Here is a 17572-nt window from a genome sequence, read left to right as displayed (position 1 = left end):
CCAAATTACAAAACACTTTCCTAATAACGACCTTACATGGCAGATAGTATGTCTCATTTTACAGATGAGGTAACTGATTCAGAGAGACCAAATAACCTTCACAGGGAGATGACAGACAGATAGATAGATAGATAGATAGATAGATAGATAGATAGATAGATAGATAGATAGATAGATAGATAGATAGACAGACACAGACATAGACATAGACATAGACATAGACATAGACATAGGCATAGACATGACAGATAGATATAGACAGATGATAGAGAGATAGAGAGATAGAGATAGACATATACAAATACATATAGATTATATATATCGAGGACTTGAATCCAGCTCCTTTTGACTTTAAGTCCAGTGCTCTTTCCATTACGCTATGATGCCTCTCTCTAAGGCACTCAAATACTAATGTGGGTTGTCATGGCCACTAATGGGGTAATAAGCCTCTCTGTACTTACTTCAGCTGGTCCTTGGGAAATATACTATTCTACCTTTAAAGAAATCTCACCTCCAAGTTTCTTCTGAAATTATTTCAGTGTAGGAGAATACAAGCTAAGACATGTTAATCAAATCAGGATTCTAATGGGGAAAATTCAGTTTTTGGAAGAGCAGGTGTGAGATTTTGGAAGAGTGAGCATGACACTTTGTTAACATGGATAAGCTTGTGATCCCTAGAGTTGTTAATTCTTGATTCCTCCTCAAGGCAAATTACCCTGTATAATTATAGCTAGCATTTGTAAAGCACCTATTTTGTACCAGGCACTATGTTAAGTGCTTTACAATTATTGTTTCATTTGATCCTCACAACAACCCTGGGAGATAGGTACTATTATTATCCCAATTTACAATTTAGGAAATTGAAGCAAACAGAGGTTAAGTGACTTGCCTGGGGTCACAAGCTAGTAAGTATCTGAGATGCACTTATACTCAGGTCTTTCTGACTCCAAACCAAGTGCTCTATCTACTGTACCACCAAGTAGCCTATTTATTAGAATGCATCGTCTTTTAGGGTAAGACATATTTGATTTTGGGGATCTTTTGACAGAATATAGCACAATGCCTTGCCCATTGTAATCACTTAATAAGTGTTTTTGTTGTTGTTGTTGTTGAACCACAAGCTAAACTGTATTTAGGAAACTGCACTGTTTTTTTTTCTTTTTTTAATGATCTTAAGTTTCTCCTAAAGCTTCTCACTTAAACAAAATTACTCCTACTGATGTTTTATGGTAGCAACTCACAGCAGATGATCACCTCAGAAGACCCAAAATTGCAGGTAATCCAAAGAGCAGTGACAAGTTGTAAAGTAAATATAGGCATTATGAAGGATATCATCAAAGATAATTTGCTCATGAAAAAATGGTATAACTGCTACTATTGAGGATATGTATTATAGGAAAAGGAGATGGGCTAGTGAAGTAGTGAGAATAAGAGGGAATAAGACCTCCCAAGAGCTAAGTTGGCACCCTGAAATACAATCAATTCAATTCAATAAGCATTCATCAAAGTTTCGAGATATTTACGGAAATGTACTAGGCACTCTCATTACATAGACTGAAACTTCTATGAAGGTTTTGTTGAAGGACATGAAGAGAAGCTCCCAGGTTAGGAAACTGATGAGGTGCAGTCAGGAAGGACCAGCACACCCCACAGAAATAAGATCACAGATCCTCCAGACTTATTTTATGCCATAACATACAATCAATGCCCAAGTTTCCTCAACTCTACCTCTATAACTGCTGAATTTTCTCTCATATGCATTTGGTGTTCATCCTTCCTCATTCCCACTGGGACCTTCTGTTTAACATTCTGTCCTTCCAGATGTGAACAGGAATACTTTGCCACCCCATGTTTCTATAGATTCATGTCATTGTTCCTTGGAAAACAAAAAGCCTTTTCCTCAGCAGAGAGTCCAGTTCCATCTTTTCAGGTAAAGCACATCTGTCATTTGGTTCCAGGTTTTCAGTAGTCCTCATACCTCGCTTTCTCGTTTACAAATTTCTATCCTCTAATCTTGTATAGGTCAGGACTCTCTATTTCATCATAGTCATCTTCTTTGAGGTTGTATTTTAATGAAAGATATCAATTACTTATCCAATGCAAAAAAATGAATTAATTCATTCTATTCAGGCTATTGCAAAATTCTCCCTCCTCTCCATATTTTTGGAGAGTAAGGATCTCCTTACTTCTTTGTCATTTCTCCTGGTATGTCTTATAACCTTCCCCAGGGAACTTTGTCCAAAGGGACTCTATATGGTCCAAGAAGTTGTATGGTCTTTTTGAAATATATCTAAAGGCTTATTCCTTTTTTTTGGTGGGGCAATGAGGGTCAAGTCATTTGCCCAGGGTCGCACAGCTAGTAAGTGTCAGGTGTCTGAGGTCGGATTTGAACTCAGGTCTTCCTGAATCCAGGGCCAGTGCTTTATCTACTGCACCACCTAGCTGCGCCCTGTATTCCCTTACTTTTTATGAAGATTGCTCTAGATACCAAATCACCTCATTTCATGCCACAATATAACTGATAATTATGCTCCTAAAGCAATATCTAGTAAAAATGTAAATTTTAAAAGTATGGGGAAAGAAAATAATGTCCACAAAATGCCATTAAAATAATAAAATATTGTCCTATAAGAAAACAATGTCATTGATTTGTGTGTTTCCTTCACAGTGCTATTATTCATTATATTATAAAAACAGCAATTTCACATGTAAATAAATTGCATATGGATATAAAATGTAAAGAAATCATTTTCTGTGCATTTTATGAAGGATAGTCTATATTAATAATTCAAAATATGATTAGGTAAAATAATTATAATCAGCATATTGCCTACTTAACAAGCAAGAGCAAGTTCATACCTTAGTTCCAGAGCATTTAGTGTACTAAAATAGAAAGCACTTAACCTATTTTCCTTCATTTTAGTTTATGGATATGGCAAGGCTATTAGAAATTATAAAGGGCCATCATTCTTTCAAAAAAAGAGGCATATAAATACAATATTCACCAAGAAAAACTCAGAAGTTCAGAGATAAGATGAAGTCATTGTTTAACATTCATTAAAATCTATGTTTAAGTTAACACTAACATCCATTTAAACAAAATCTGCTGATGAGTATTTTGTCAATGTTTACTCAATCTTATGGGCATTCCTTTGAAGATGATAAAATTATCACCTTATAAAAGAAAGATGCACAGAGAGTTAAAGTTACTTTTCCAAAGTGATTGTTCAGCTTTTACAAAGTACTTTTTCAGTACTGACCTGAAACCACATATTTTCAGCAATCATTTGGTTTTACATTGTGTCTAAATGCAGAGATCAGTAGGACATGTGCTTTTCCGGTGTGAAGAAAACCAAAATTGGTTTTGGCAAAAGCAAGCAACACAAATCAAATGGACCTATTTAGAATACAGTGTTGAATCCTAACTTCTTAAGAACAAAAATGTTTTTAAAAGTAGGTTCAAAAAAGTTTGCATGAATTAATATAATATTTCTTCATAGCAGGTTATTAAAGGTAAAATAATTTTGTTTGTGGTACACTTTTTGCTTGTACTTTGAAGAGCAATCATCAAATATGCCCACAAAAAGTCTCCTGATGCCTCTGTCAGAGAAAAAATACTGGGATGAATGGATTGTTGATTTGATAAATTATGATGTCATATATTCTTGTTATCTTTTCATTATCATCAATTTCTCTCAATTTTCTTAACAATAAGGATTTTGGTGTTTATGGGGAGGTATGTTAAAACTCCAATTAGGAAGGATTAGATAGATTGAATGTGGTCTCTAGATAACTAACCAATATTAGGAAAACATTTTTTAGCAATTCATAAAAGGAATAATCCACCATTTATATTAATTTCATTTTGCACACAAGAGTAATAAAACTTTCTAACAATGATGTTGGAATTCAATGAAGAATATTCACTATGTAATAACCATTCATAAATATCATTAGAGAGAAAACTGTCTGGTCACCTATTTTATCATTTATATCAAAAACAGTTGCTAAAAGCCAATCTCACATTTTACACATTAATTCAGTGTAATTTCACTTTATTCATTTAATCTGTCAGCAGAAAGTTACTGATCACCTACTACTTCACAAAACACTTCCTATGACACAAAGTCCTACAGGAAAGGGCCCCTGGTAACTTCAAATCTACTTGAACATAAAATAATATTTGATTTTATTTATCCTAAAACTATAATTTTCAATTTTCAACCAATGGTGCCTTATCATATGTGTCAAGGATTTGGTGAATAAGTCTTTATGTTCATGTTCACTTTACCTATTTCCTTCATATTTTATAGACTTTGATCATATCCTTTCTCAAACTTCATCTGTCCAGCCTGAAGTGTCCTAATTTTCAGTTTGTCCTCATGGAACAGCTTCTTGATTCCAGAAACATTTGATACTATTGTTTCTTTTCCAAACACATTTTTAATCACAAAGTATTCGATCTAGAAGGGAACACAGTGATGAAATGGAGGAAATAGCATTAGGCCATTCTTTCAAGATATATGTCAAAGGAAAGAAAGAACAGGTAGCTGGAGATGAAAGCAGGGTCAAGTGAAGACAACTATGAATTTATCTTTGAAGATTAGATGGGGAAAAGCCACTAAGTCCCTTCATATCTAGTAAAAGAAACAATAGAGTGGGGCAGCTAGATGGTGCAGTGAATAGAGCACCAGCCCTGTATTCAGAAGGATCTGAGTTCAAATCCAGCCACAGACACTTGACAGTAGCTGTGTGACTCTGGGCAGGTCACTTAACCCTCATTGCCCCACCCCCCCAAAAAAAAGAAAGAAAGAAAGGAAAAAGAAACAGTAGAGCATAGAGCCCCAGAGATGAAGGGACAGCAAGGCAATGCATCATGATAGAAGGGAATAAAACCAATCTTCTGCTACTATAGTAAGTTGATTAAGGAGGAGAGTGAGGTAGTGGGGGAGAGAAGGGAGGGAGCAAACATTTATTAAGCACTTACTATATATCAGGAAAATATGGTCTTATTTGATCCTGACAACCCTGGGAGGTAGGTATTGTTATCTTCCCCATTTTATAGTTGAGGAAACTGAACAAAGAGACTTGCTGAGGGACATACAGACAGGAAGAAGCTGAGGATAAATTTGAACTCAGGTTCTCCTGATTGGAGGTTCAGTGCTCTATGCCGTGTGCTACCTGGCTGTTTATAGTAAGTTTATCAATTATATAGCTGTCTCATGCAGACTATTTCTTTTTTGTGACAACAGATGGTTTATACAACCATAGATCATGACTGGGAGAACAACTGTCTTTAAAAAATGTCTTCATACTGATGAACAATTATAGAACATTAAAAAGACTGAACACCCCCTGCCCTCTAATCCCCCTCTCCCCTCATTTTTTTGGTCCAGCTCATTGTACAATTTTAGTGCCTGTTCCAAGTATCTAAATGTTGTTGGATGACCTGAGCCACAGACATTTTCCATCCCCCTTTTTATGTATATAGATTGTTAGATGAATCACTTTAATAATCACTTCGACTGAAGAGAACATTATAATGCTATGGGGCATACTTCATAACAGTGGTGAACACCTTTGGCAAGCATTATCTTCCTGTTTTATGCCTCAGATGAAGTTAATAATCAAACACTGTGATGCTCCTTATCAAAGAATCTTGTTTGAACTTAACATCAACATACCAGATATGTGTTTCTTTGTTAAAAGATATTAAGGTTATGTTTGCTCTGTTAAAGGATTTTTTAAAAAATTAATAAATGATATATGACTATTGCATATAATCATTCATAATGTACACTTTAAAGAAGTGAAAACAAATGGATATGAGAGTCATGAATGGGTAAAAAGAACATTAGGATTCATGGAAATCACTAAATTCACTATTCACTCTGCTTCTCATTTACAATGAATGACAGAAATATAAGTATCTACTAACAATACACAGAGCACATTTTCTATTTTACTTGATTGGTTCATACTAAAAACATGCATTGTTATGGGAAAATTTACAAATTTTGAGTGATATGATTGACATAGCCTCTTGGCTTTTTTCCCCCTCTACCTTAGGCATCCGACTTTCACAATCACTGGAGAATTTGTGGGCGTTAGAAATAAAACTGTCTACATGTTCATAGGAACTTCAAAATAATGCAAAGAGATTCTCAGTGGCTTTTTCCCATCTGTCTTCAAAGATATTCATATCTGACTTCATGTGACTCTGCTGCCACTGTGTGCTCTGTTAAAATTCTTTTTTTCCCCTTACATGCATCTTGAAAGAATGACCTAAACCTACTTCCTCCATTGCATCAATACCATTTTCTCTATAATCCCCTCCCTCTCTTGGGTTTTGCCCAATATTGAAGGTAGTCAGTGACCAATATCTTTTTCAGTTCCCATTTTCACTGAGATTTAAGCAATATGTAATACTACTGACCTTCAGAAAATTCTCTCTTCACCTATATTTTTTAAAATAATAACAAACATTTTAATTTAATGTTATGAGTTCCATCTCTTTCCCTTCTCTCAAGATGGCGGACAAAAACAAAAAACCCAAAAGGAACCAAAGGGAAAAAAAGGTCAAAAAGGAAAAGAAGGGGGTAGCTAGGTGGCACAGTGGATAAAGCACTGGCCCTGGATTCAGGAGGACCTGAGTTCAAATCCAGCCTCAGACACTACTTGACACTTATTAGCTGTGTGACCCTGAGCAAGTCACTTAACCCTCATTGCCCTGCAAAAAAAAAAATGTAAAAAAGAAAAAGAAGGCCCAAAAGGAAGATGTGGCTGAGAAGGTGGTGAAAAATCCTCAAAAGCATTGTAGCCACAACCCAGTCCTGGCCAGAGGTATCAGCAAATACTCAAGGTCAGCCATATATTCCCAGTGGGCCATGTACAAGCACAAGTATGCTATACCCAAAACCCAGTTTAAAAGGAAAAAGAAAGCAAAGGTGCCTGCTACCATCTCAAAGCCAGCTGGTGGTGATAAGAATGAAGGAACCTGAGTAGTGAAGATCTGCAAAATGCCTAGGCATTACCCTACTGAGGATGTGCCTAGAAAGCTGCTAAGTCATGGCAAAAAGCCCTTCATCCAGCATGTGAGGAGACTCTGATCTAGCATCACCCAGGGCACGGTTCTGCTCATGCTCTCTGGCCGCCACAGGGGCAAGCAAGTGGTTTTCCTAAAGAAGCTGGCTAGTGGCTTGCTACTGATGACTGGACCACTGACCATGAACTGTGTTCCTCTTCGAAGAACCCATCAGAAATTTGTCATTGCCACCTCTACCAGGGTTATCCTTTCTGGTGTGAAAATTCCAAATCATCTTACTGATGCTTACTTAAAGAGGAAGAGTCTCCATAAACCCAGACACCAAGAAGAAATTTTTGACACACAAAAAAAGAAATATAACATTACAGAGCAGCACAAAGCTGACCAGAAAACAGTGGACTCTCAGATCCTGCCCCAAATCAAGAAGATTCCTCAGCTCAGTGGCTCCTGGCGTTCTGTGTTCTCTCTCTCCAGTTGAGTCTGTCCTCACAAACTGGTGTTTTAAATGCCTGGCAAAGAACTCTTATTAAAATTTTTGTGATAACAAAAAAATAAAGTTATGAGTTCCAAATTCTATGCCTCTGCCCTCGCTAAGGAGGAAAGCAATAAGATATAGGTTATACACATGTGCAATTATGTAAAGCATTACCATATTAATAATTTTATATAAGAAAACTTGAATAAAAGAAAAAAATAAAAGTGAAAAATAGCATGTTTCAGTCTGTGTTCAATCAATATCAGTTCTTTCTTTAGAGGTGCATAGTGTGCTTCATCATTAGTCCTTTGGGATTGTCTTGGATCACTGTATTGCTGATAATAGTTAAGTCATTCACAGTTCTTCAAAGAATATTGTTATCACTGTGCACAATGTTCTCCAGGTTCTGCTCACTTCACTATACATCAGTTCATATAAGTCTTTCCAGGCCCTTCTGAAATCATCCTGCTTGTCATTTCTTATAGCACAGTAATATTCTATCACAATCATACACCACAGTTTGTTTACTCATTCCCCTTTAATTTCCAATTCTTAGCCACCACAAAAAGAGCTGCTATAAATATTTTTTGTAGAAATAGGTCTTTTACTCTTTGGGGGATGTCTTTGGAATGTAAACCTACCAGTCTCTTCACTTATCTTGGTTCTTCTGCTTCTCAGTCTACACTTTGGGCATCCTCACTGACTTCTCCTATCAGCCATATATAAAACTTCCCCTAAGTTCTGAACCTCTATACCTCTCCCCTGAGGATCTCTGATAGCCCTTATCTATGTTGCCCATTTGAAAGGCACAATATATTGCTTTGTAATGTTACTTGTGGTTGTCCCCCCCCCCAAAATGTATGACTTTACCTTCATTAAATAGATTGTAAATTCCTGATGATCAAGTATTATGTCATTTACTTGTCTATATCACCCACAGTGCTATATGCATATAATGGACACTCAATAAATATTAGACTATTGCAACAACCTGCTGGTTGATCTCTCTGCCTAGAGTCTTGATTGACACTTCAATCCATCCTCCACTCAGATGTCAAAATAGCATTCCTAAAACACAGGTCTTAACTCCATCAACTTCCTATTTAATCAACTCCAAAGACTTTACTTATTTATTCCAATAACTAATACTTACAGGATCACATATAAAATTCTTTGTTTGACTTTAAAGCTCTTTATAACCTGGCCCCTTCCTAATTTTCCAGTATTCTTACACCTTAATCACTTTCATATACTCTCTGATTCAGGGAAAGTTATCTCTGCTGTTCCTCATAAGAAACATTCCATTTCCAGATGTCAAGTGATTTCACTGCCTGCCCTCCTCCATCCCTGGTAAGATGTTCCTCTTCATATCTACCTCCTAGTTTTCCTCGTTTCCTGATCCTCCTTAGTCTTAGTGCCTTGTCTCTGAAACCAACCCAATTTTATCCTGTATATTTCCTGGTGGTGCATAGTTATTTACATGTTTTTTCCCTTGATAGACTGAGCTCCTTGAGAATAGAGTCTGTGTGTTGCCTTTCTTTGTAGCTTCAGAGCTTAGCACTGTTGTCTGGCACGAAGTATGGATTTAATAAAGCTTGTTGACTGGCTGACTTATGAAACTTTGTTGGCACAAATTTATTGGAACAAACAAATAAATATAAAGAGAAGCAGGTGTGAGATGAAAAGTCTTAATTTACCTTTTTGTGGGGTGCTGATTATGTGTTTTGTAAAAGTGTTATGGATATGAATGAACATAGAGTAAGGAAGGAGAAGCTATGAAAGAAACAATATATTTAGATGAGAATTTGGTCAAAGTTTTATCAACCTGCATTTGCCAATCTTATTCCCACCAATCAATCAATATATATTAAGCACTTACTATGTGCCAGTAACTATGCTAAGTAATAAATATATACTAATGTATTTACATATAACATAATATTCTTATGCATTATATTTACATATATTAATGTTTCTATAAATGTAATATATAAATGTTTCTATATAATACTTCTATATAATATAAAAATGTTTGTTTCTATAGAAACATTAGTATGTATATATCATATATTTGTGTTTATATATGTCTATATATGTATATGTTTGTACATATATGTATACATACATAGAGAGAGATTGCTTAGCATACTGCCTGATACATTGTAAGCGACATTTATATATCTATATGTATGTGACATATCTATGGAAATAGACATATAGATATAGATTTTTCTAAGCTATGAGGAAATAGGAAACCTACAGCTCATTCTGACCCCAACTTCACAGTCTCTGTCTAAAGTCGTCAAAGAAGTAAGCCTAAAGTGGGTCAAGCTTGGAAGCGACCCACTCTTGTTTAGATCCGATTTAAGAGTTCTCCTATTCTCCACAGAGCTACAGCAAAAAAAAAAAAAAAAAAGGACTAGGAAGGCCAAGTCAAATACACAATTTTCTGGGGATACCATGATCCAAATTCACATGAATCTCTCAAACTTAAATTAACTTTCTGAAATTATCTATATTAGAACTATCCTGGGACTACTACTACCCTAAGAAGTTTCTAACATATACATGTTATTGTTCAGTCATTCAGTTGTGTCTGACTCTTCATGACCCTATGGACCACAGCATGCCAATGCTGTCTATCAGGTTTTCTTGGCTCAGACACTGGGGTGTTTTGCCACATACATACATCGATATACATTAAAGTTTTACTAATGTAATCTATTTCTATATTAAAGTCATTTCTTGATATGCCCCCCACCTACCCACCAAGTATACCTAGAAAAACAGTTTAGGAAAACAAATCAATGGCAACTACCTTTGATAGTATATGCAACATTATCTATCACAGGGCCCTACCTCTCCAATGACTAGAGGAGGTAAATTTTCCCCAGATCTCTTTGATGCCACCCAATATACCTTTTCCCTCAAAAGTACCCACACTTTAGTCTACTATCTCTGATAGCTGCTTTCCTATATCTCCTTCTCAGCAAAATTCCTTGAGAAAGCTATCTGTACTAGGTGTGTGTTTATACTTCCTCTTTCTCTTCTATGTCCCATAAAATTTGACTTCTTACATTATCATTCAAATAGACCTTCTTCCTTGAAAGTTCCTAATAATCTCCCAATTACCAAATCTATGAACTTTCCTCAATTTCAACCTACTTGACCTCTCTGCAATATCTGACATTGTTGATCACATGTTCCTCCTTGATACTATCCCCATTCTCGGTTTTCATGAAATTGATCTTTTCCCAATTTTCCTCCTACCTCTCTCTGACTACTCCTTCTCTAATTCTTTTTCTAGTTCTTCATCCATGTCACTCCCACCAGCCATTGGTATTTGCCCAAGGCTATGACATCTCAAATCTAACATGTCCCAAACAACTTAACTATTTTCCCCTCTCAATGTACATTTCCTTCCTTTCTGAGATTGCTTCCCATTTACCTAGTATATATCTTGGATAAACATAGTTGTCTGTATGTTGTCTTCCCCATTAGAATGTGATCTCCTTAGGGACAGGGATCATGTTTTCACTTTTCTTTTTATCCATAATGCTTATCACAGTGCTTCCTATGTTGGAAGCACTTATCAAATTCTTATTGACTGATATACCCTCCATTCTTCTGAAGTTTTCTATTACTGTTTAGAGCATTACCATAGTCTCAGTCTACAATATTTAAAATATTGTTTCCTCTTTGACTTCTAATCCTCATTCACATAATATAATAATAATAACTACAACAACAACAATAACTTTTCATCCTTCATTTTTGAAGAAGATGAATGACATTATGGAGTGATGTCTCCACTCATGGATGAGTTAGATTTAAGTGAGGCAGAGTTGCACAAAAAGGAACAGGAAAGCATTATAAAAATGACTAAAATAATACAAATGAACACTGAAATGAAGCCAAACTCTGGGTAACTGTAATGACCAATCTTGGTTGTGGAGAAGAAAAAGCATTTATTAAAACACTACATGCCAAACAGTGAGCTAAGTGCTGGGTATACAAAGAAAAGTAAAAATAATCCCTGCTCTCAAAGAACTCAGTCTAAAGCAGGAAGCAACATGCAAATAACTAGGTACAAACAGACATATGGAGAGTAGATAATAGGCAATCTCAACAAGGCCTCGAAAAATTAGGCAAAAACTCTTGGTTGTTCCTCTCCATGGAAATCTTTAGTAAAAAGGTGACAGATTTATTCAACCTGAAGAAAAACCGGGATAAGAGTCAATAGAAATGAACAAATATTTCAAAAGAGACAAATTACAAATATTAGCTAACTGCATAAAAATTTCTCCAAACCCCCATAATAAGATAAATGCAAATTAGAACAATAATTTTTCTCTTTTCACCTGGAAAATTGGCAAAGACAACAAAAGATGAAAACAGTCAATTTTGTAGGAACTACCTACATAAAGAGAGGACTCTTGGTAGTGCTATAAATATACAGCTATGTGGTATAATGAAAAGAGAATTAACTCTGGACTCAGAAGACCTGGGATTCAAATCTCACCATTGATACATGCTTTTTGAGCTTTCTAGACCTAGGTTTCTTCATCTGTGAAATGAGTTGCATTAATGTAGATAGTATCTGAAGTTCCTTTCAGCTCCAGATCTAAGATCTTTCATATAGTCAAATAAATGTTATCCCTCAAAGCAATCATCTTGGGAAGCAATATACTTATTTCAATAATGGAGCTGACATGTTTGGAACAATTTTTTTTTAAAGAGACTTCAGGGCAGCTAGGTGGCGGAGTAGATAGAGCATTGGCCCTGGAGCCAGGAGTACCTGAGTTCAAATCCGACCTCAGACACTTAACACTTACTAGCTGTGTGACCCTGGGCAAGTCATTTAACCCCAATTGCCTCACTAAAAAAGAGAGAGAGAGAGAGAGAGAGAGAGAGAGAGAGAGACTTCACATATACTTTGTAAGAAAAAAAAAGTAATTTTACAATTACAGTAGTTTTTTTAATGAAAACTCCAAGACTGAGATCACAGATTCATAGAAGTATATTTTGCAAATATATATCCATTTTATTGACAAGACATGTTTCTAAAATTTAAATCCATGCTCAAATGGTGAAGATTTGCTACCACTGAGGATATTCAAGAGAATGTTGAATTCAATTGAAAAAACGATTTCACAACATATATCTGTGCATTTTATTTTATTAGAGATAAAAATTTGTTATGGCTAATACCATTATGGATAAGGAGATGGTTTAACGAAGTTTCTTCTCTGTTTTTTTAATTTTTTTTTATTTTTGTGGGGAAATAGGGGCTAAGTGTCTTGCTCAGGGTCACACAGCTAGTAAGTGTCAAGTGTCTGAGGCCGGATTTGAACTCAGGTACTCCTGAATCCAGGGCTGGTGCTTTATCCACTGTGCCACCTAGCTGCCCTCTCTTCTGTTTTTTGACAGTTGACCCAAAGCAACAGTGTTCCAATAACTAATAACAAAGGAGATGTCCTATATAACAGCTTTTCCTTTCCTATCAGTTATTCTCCCAAACAAAGAATAGTTGTGTACTCCTGTAATAGGACACTCCTCTCACTCACTAAACTCTATATTAAATGTACCAAGTGGGATGGGGCGTAGAAGATACCTAGGAAGCCTATCATAATAATTTTCCTATCATTACTAAATTATATACTGAAAATCAGGCACATATGTAATAACCTATAAACATACATATACTAGCATACAGGATTTTAAAAGGAGAAAAGGAGACAAGGGCGAAAATATGTGTGATATACCTCTATTTTCCTCATTAGGTTCAGAGAATTCTCCCATTTTCCTATTGTATGCTTTATAACTGATTTTATGTATATATGTGTGTGTGAGAGACAGAGACAGAAACAGAGACAGATAGAGAGACACAGAGAGAGAAAGACAGAGAGAGAGAGAGAGATCGAAGAAGAGGGAGAAAGAGTGGGGGAGAGAGAGGGAGGGAGAGAGAGGGAGGAAGAGAGAGGAAGATGGATAGGGAGGGAAAGAAGGAGGCAGGAAGGGAGGGGGAGAGAGAGAGGAAGAGAGGGGAGAGAGGAAAGAGAGAAGAAGGAGAGAGAGGGAGAAAGAGAAGAGAGAGAGGAAGAGGGAGGGAGAGGGAGGGAGGGTCTTTAGCCTTGTTTTATCTGTAACCCTTAAAGATTGGAAATTTGACTTTCACAATAATTACAATGAAAATCTGCTACAATGAGTGTGAATTTGGGCAGGTTTGTTGTAATTGGATTTGATGTGCATGTATTAAAGCTGAAAGATTAAAAAAAAACTCTAGACCTCTTTGCTCAAACCAAAGAGAACTGAAAGTTAAAATAAAAATTAACTTGCATAGCTAAGAATAAATTTAAAAACTTCAGCTGAAAAAATGTCCTGTGAATACATGTGATATATGCATGTAATATATAATGTGTATGTAACAGAAAATTAAAATGGGAAAGGCACTACAATTTTAGTATTTCTCATTATAATTTCCTGTTATATGACTTGACAGTACATTTTCACATATGTTACTACAAGGTGAATACAGTCAGTAGGGCATTTTTCTGTATTGAAAAGTATGCCTGAAGACAAATTTATGGTTTAATATGCAATGAAAATATAAAAACCTATATTGTTAGTGTCCTCATATTAAAATAAATGTATCCAATGTATGCATGATACATAACACCTATCTGTCATGAAATGGAGAAAAAGAACATTTTAGTGGAAGGATATTAAAGGTGATTTTTAACTCTATTTTAAAATTTTAATTTCTACATTTTCTTTAATATAAGGGTATAAATAGCACTAGTAGCTAATGGAATAAGCCATGAAATATACTACACTCAAAAGAGAGAAATCATACTCTAGTATAGGTCTAAATATCACCAGTATTAAATTATTAAAAATTAATTTACCTTCCGTAATGATTTAAAACATCATCATCCTTTATTACTAATGTTAAGGAATGAAATGATTCCCAATTCATTGAAAATCATTTTTAGTATTTCTAAGAATAATAAGATACATGGCTAAAGTGCAAACTGAAGTAACTTTTTAAAAAGATTTCTTGCATCATATCTTTCGTTGACTTATCATACTTGCCTATCTTTAAGTCCCACTAAAAGAGATTCTCCCTCTCCCCCCCACTTAAAAAAATCATCTTTAAAGCCACACACAAAATCAGTTTATAAGTATCTCATCAAGCAGTGGCAATTTCAAAAGTCAATAAAACCTTAATAATGTAAAAAAAAGATGGAAACAACAAACAGTGAATAAGCAATGCAATGTTTTTTGCTTGTTTGTTTGTTTGTTGTTGGTGTTTGCACTTCAGACAGTACATCCATGGGAACAGTTCTTTCTTACAAGGTAAAACAGTGGAGAAAAGCAAGGATCATAAAAAGGAAAAAAAAATGAGCATAGACTGCTTCATTATAAACAACCTGAGATATCAAGGGTAACATGAAAAAACTGCATATTATGACACATTTCCAACATAACTACATAAAATGCCTTTAGAGTAGATGCTTAATTGTTATTCACACTATCCTTGACCAAGTGAACATTTCTGAAATACAGTCTTTTTAAAAATAACTTTGACAATAATCTCTAGTGACATTGTCCGTCTTGTCTCCTTTGTGAAAGAAATGACAGTAAGTTTCAGGCTTAGAGAAGGCAGATCTCACTTTTCATTTCAAGTCACAGTGTACATTGAGCCTCAAACACAATTTGAAGATTCATATTTAGTTTTGTTATGAGACGTGCAGCAAGCCCACACATTCCAGCCCAGCAACTTCATATACATGCTGAAGAGTTGGTAGACTGAGAAATGTGCTAAATTTGTGTAATATTTGTGCACATGTGCAGAGTGCTGTGGACGCAGTTCCCCATGAGGAGAAAACTGGGGAGGGAGCCTACTTCTGGGAGACTGTGTGATAATTGTAATGGAAATAACTTAGAGAGACATTGGAGCATACAAAGATACTGTTTATCTGGGTCTCACTGGCTAACAATGTGATGAACAGGAGGCTTTTGGAATCACTTTGCACATTTTCCAAAGAACATACAACAGCCTCTACCCCTTTCTCTTTTGGTAGATCTCCGCTCCTAGTTTAACTCCTTTACTCATGGTGACTGGTGAAAGACAATGCATAAGAGAGAGGTCCTGGAGCCTATTTCTCTGAGGTTTCCAACATATGACCCCACAAAAAGCCGATCTGGGTCCTTTTGCCTTGGTATTTATTTTTTTCATTTTAGGTGAAGGAAGTGGAAAAGGCAGAAAATCTCCAAAGGAATTAAAGAGCCTTCTATTCATCCCATTTTTAGCCAGTCAAACCCAGCTACACAATGTTCCTACGTGCTCCCATGTTTCTCCAAGGCATATATCTATTACAAATCATCACACCTTTCTTGAAGTCAGGTTTCCCAGTTTTCTTCCAGGGTATCACAGGCCAAAGCTGGGGAGACCACCCCTAGAGAGAAGAAAGTAAGATCTGGTATAGTCCTTGTTTAACAAAAATTTCTTGATCACTAGGTACTAAGGTTGATTATTTCTTCACACTTGGCATCCAAAAAACTTGATAATTGGAGATTGGGGGTAGAGGGTTAACTCCTAACCTAACGAATGGTTGTTTTTTAACAGTAGGGTGAAGGAGGGCATGAAAATTATCCCCACTGCTCACATCACCTACAAAACTCTCAAAGTATCATGACTCAGTGCTAAGACTGCAAAAGGATCTTAAGATCAACTATTCTAACTTCCTTTTAGAGGAGTTTTAGAGAAGACTTCATTCTCTCTTGATGCTAGTTAGTCCCTGGCTTCTGAGATTATCTCTACATCATGCCATAAAATTTTTGCTTGTTGTGTTCCCCATTAGGAGGTGAGCTCCTTGCAGACTGGATCTTTTTTCTTTTGTATTTCTTTTGTATCCTTAGTGTTTAACTCAATGCCTGACACATATTTAATCAATGTTTGACTTGACTTAACTTTAAATGACAAAATGAGTTAACCTCCCCAGATACTCATAGGACTCCTGTCATCGATAGCTAGGTTGTACAATGATTAGGAAGCTGGATCTGGAGTCAGAGGAAAACCTAAGGACAAAACTGGACCCTGGGCAAATCACTTAATCTTTCTGCCTCAGTTTCTTCATCTAGACAATGAAAATTATAGCAGCTACACACCAGAGTTGTCATGAGGAGAAAATGAGAAGTGCTATGTAAATGCAAGTTCCCATTATTTTTGTTATTATATAACTACAACTACATAGGAACATTTTTCAAACAAAAATTCTAAACAACTGGAGTGCTTTATTCATTATTCATAATTAGCTTTTTTCCAGTGTAGTAAAATTAATGATACTACACAAATTATTCTACAGATTAAATGTCACACCAAACTACCAAAGGGATGTTTTTATAGAAAAAATAATAACAGAATTCGTTTGGAGGAATAAAAGGTCAAGAATATCAAGGAATGTAACAAAAAAACAAAAGAAAGAAGTGGGGCTTGATGCAGCTAGACCTCAAACTTTACTAGAAATCAATATTTATCAAAACTGGGTGATAATAGATTAAGAAAGAAAAGTAGGGGAAGCTAGGTGGTGCAGTGGATAGAGCACTGGCCCTGTATTCAGGAGGACCTGAGTTCAAATCCGGCTTCAGACACTTAACACTTACTAGCTGTGTGACCCTGGGCAAGTCACTTAACCCCAATTGCCTCACCCCCCCAAAAAAAATAGAAAAGAAAGAAAAGTAATCAGCAGAATAGGTAAGATAAGGAAGACATAGAAACAAATGAACACAGTGGCCCTAGGTTAAATAAATCCAAGAACATAAACTAGTAGGGATGGGACTCCTTATTTCACAGGAACTAGTGTAAAAACTGAAAAGTAGTTTATGCCTTTTGTCATTTAGAATAAATTCTAAATGCATGATGGACCTCAATGTAAAAATGTTATTTTTAAAAAACCCTACATCAGCATGGATTCAGTTATACAGTTTCCTTCACAATCATGGACAGGAAAAATTAATTACTAAACAAAGGAGAGAAGATATCCTAA

At 35.7% G+C, this 17572-nt stretch overlaps 1 protein-coding gene and 1 non-coding gene across 2 annotated transcripts in view; both read right to left on the bottom strand.

The window, feature by feature from the left end:
* Positions 1–17572, bottom strand: part of PACRG (parkin coregulated) — a 652064-nt gene that overhangs the window by 566830 nt on the left and 67662 nt on the right. The window lies entirely within an intron of this gene.
* On the bottom strand, positions 11638–11753 carry LOC122726843. The gene has a single exon (XR_006352836.1). It is a non-coding gene; the product is annotated as a U5 spliceosomal RNA (small nuclear RNA).

This window comes from Dromiciops gliroides, chromosome 4, assembly GCF_019393635.1.
Source record: "Dromiciops gliroides isolate mDroGli1 chromosome 4, mDroGli1.pri, whole genome shotgun sequence".
Lineage (NCBI taxonomy): Eukaryota > Metazoa > Chordata > Mammalia > Microbiotheria > Microbiotheriidae > Dromiciops > Dromiciops gliroides.
The sequence above is the reverse complement of the archived record's forward strand: the minus strand, read 5'-3'. Positions and strand labels throughout refer to the sequence as shown.